This window comes from Helianthus annuus, chromosome 10 (assembly GCF_002127325.2).
Source record: "Helianthus annuus cultivar XRQ/B chromosome 10, HanXRQr2.0-SUNRISE, whole genome shotgun sequence".
NCBI lineage: Eukaryota > Viridiplantae > Streptophyta > Magnoliopsida > Asterales > Asteraceae > Helianthus > Helianthus annuus.
In genome coordinates this window covers 63,495,287-63,498,102 of record NC_035442.2, presented here as the reverse complement: position 1 = coordinate 63,498,102, position 2,816 = coordinate 63,495,287, and the positions used below count along the sequence as shown (strand labels likewise).

Sequence of the window (2,816 nt, the reverse complement as noted above, 5' to 3'; positions counted from 1 at the left end):
TCAAGAAAGTTGGTCAACCTTTAAACCCCAATTGATTAAGATATTATAACAATAATAATATGTATTGAAAATAATGTGAATTTCATCAATCTAGTGGAGAAAATAAATCCTTACTTTCGTATACATGTTACGAAATCATTAATTCTTTTAAAAGATTTTTTTTATTTACTTTAAATTATGAACCATATCATTATAATAATAAAATAATAGAACATGAATATCTTATATCAACCTAAACGAAATCAAATCGTATGGCAGCATGGAAAGGAATTAAGGGGCAATTTAATTGTACAGCTGTAACCTTCCGTTCCCTTCCAAATCATCGATTTTGATATTGTCTTTCCTTTCTCTAAGACTTTAGCGACGCACGCGGGATTACATATCCCTTCCAATCACATATTAATCTGGCCCTTTTTCTTGCCACTTCAAGACTTGCGAAAGTCTTCCAAAAGCAAGTCCATCATCTCCGTTGAACCATTCTATAAATCTTCAAGTGCATCGACTTTAACGACACCGCCAGAGTACTCCGTCGAAACCGCTCTCGTTCGCCAGAGCTTCTCTCCGTCGCCGTTAGATTCGCCATCCGAGTTCCTTGACCCGTTCCGTTGCAACCACAGGTACCAGTTAATCGCCTTTTGTTCATTCTCTTAACCATATTTCACAAGCATTAATGCATTCCGATACCAACTACAGTCACTGCCACACCTTCCTAATCGGACCGCCGCCGTAAATCACCGCCGTACCTTTAGCATTCCGTTCGAGTCCGTCTGAATAATCACAAGCCAGGTACGAGACGAACCTGATTTACAAGTTTACTCTCCATATGTATTGCCTCGTGTTCTTACTTTCGGTTTCGCAGTCGCTCGCCGCCGTGCATCACCACCACGTCTTCATCTTAAACCGGCATCGGTTGCTGTCCTAATCCGTTCGGTTCACTCGTTATTGAGGTACCAGTCAATTAAATTTTTTTTGTCCTTGAACCGTTTGGAATTATTTTGTTCGTATATGCGTCAACGATCCCGAGTTTTCTTACCTCTCTTGCGATATGGATATGAATGTGAAAAAAAAAATTAAATTCTGCACGTGTGTATTTGCGTGTTGTCTGTGTGTGTTATTTACATATATAATATATAAGTGTGTGTGTCTAATATTGGGTGTTATGTGTGTGCATGAGTGAGTTTCTCTTTGTAAAAGTGATAATATGATATATATGTCTGCATGCGTGTGGGTTGAAATATGTTTGGCTTTGTTTGTTAATTGTTAGGATGGACCAACAACCAGTAGGTGGGATTTTAATAAACAACATTGATACATATGGTATACATGGGTATATGGGTTATTAAACTAACCTATGTTTTCAAATATAATAAGTTTTAAGTAGACGACATGTGTTCAACAAGTTTAATAAGTAAAAACCTTACATTGTTGGTATTAAAATCTTACTAGTTAAATATGATGATTTATAAATAAATTTTATATACGTAGTGCAAATCTTTTGTAACTAAGCTGATATATATATATATATATATATATATATATATATATATATATATTTTGGTTATTTAGAAGTGGTATACTTTTGTGGTGAAATTCCTGGTTAGGCAAGTGATTTATTTAATTTGGTAAAAGCCAATAAATAAATAGAATAAACAAATAAATAAATTAGCTTACCTATTATCATATTACGTTTTGTAAATGAGTTCGCTAACATTATTACAAGACATACGATCTTAAAGAAAATTTAGACAATTATGAAGACAGTCGTATAAACTAGTATTTTAAGTTCACGAATTAGATAATGTATTAAAGTTCATAAAATTGATACGACTATAATAAATTGTAGGTTTCCGTGTTTGCTGAGGACGACTTGATTTATTTCTTTTTGTGTGGCTTTGCTAGACATAAGGTATGGATTCTTTGGTCTTCTCATCAGAGTATATATTTTTTTTATCATATCCGTAATTTTGCAGTGCGGATTTTGTCTGTTTCAGTTAGTTGTTTAAGTTCATATTTATTATTTGACAAGTTCGTAGTGGCATGCAATAGACTTTAGCAATTGTAATCATTGTTGCATGTTCCCATGAGAATCAGTTTAAGTTGCCTATATATTAATACATGGCCTAAGTTTCTGTACTCTGTCACCCGAGCATGTCTGGCTTGCCGTTTGGGCGTCAACGGCATGGCACTTATCGTGAAAGTGCGTAATAAAAGTTCACGGCGTCTCTAGTTTGTGCTTGTGTAGCACCTGGCCCCTAGAGGCGTATAGATCGATCTTAGCTCTGAGTCTGAGTTTGTTGTCTGGAGATTGGAATAATGGGTGAACGCCACACTCACCATCTCATAGGTGCATGGACTAGCTAGCTATGTACCCGTCTGTTTAGGCTGGTGGGTGCTTCCGTCTCACGTGACTTGTTTTGTTGTTATTTGTAGTCACGTAGTCTGATATCTGTTTCTGATCTGATATGTTTATAATATTGTCTGGTATGCTTTGTATGTCTGATTATGTTCTGCCTCAGATTATGTTCAGTATTTTTTTTCAAGTATCAGTTTTGGTTTTGCGTTCAGAAATTTCATATTTCTTTCTTTATGTCCCTTCTTTACTTGTACTATTTGATTTTTCCGTTACTGGGCAACCTTTGGCTCAGCCGTAGTTTTCTTTGTTGTGTTTTTCTTTTTGTTGACAGGTAATCCGGGAAATGTTGGGAACTAGTGATGTTGAGAGTAAATGCAGTTCAAGAATAAAGACTTTTATTTATTTAAGTATTTTGAATTAATTAATACTTAGGATTCTTGGTTTGTTTTCGAAACTTTTGGTT

General features: G+C 35.1%; 1 long non-coding RNA gene across 1 annotated transcript; it reads left to right on the top strand.

Moving 5' to 3' along the window:
* The first annotated feature begins 268 nt into the window (after positions 1 to 268).
* On the top strand, positions 269 to 1,906 carry LOC110882294. Its single transcript, XR_002560045.2, has 4 exons — positions 269 to 617; positions 694 to 786; positions 860 to 947; positions 1,844 to 1,906. It is a non-coding gene; the product is annotated as an uncharacterized LOC110882294 (long non-coding RNA).
* Positions 1,907 to 2,816: the final 910 nt, after the last annotated feature.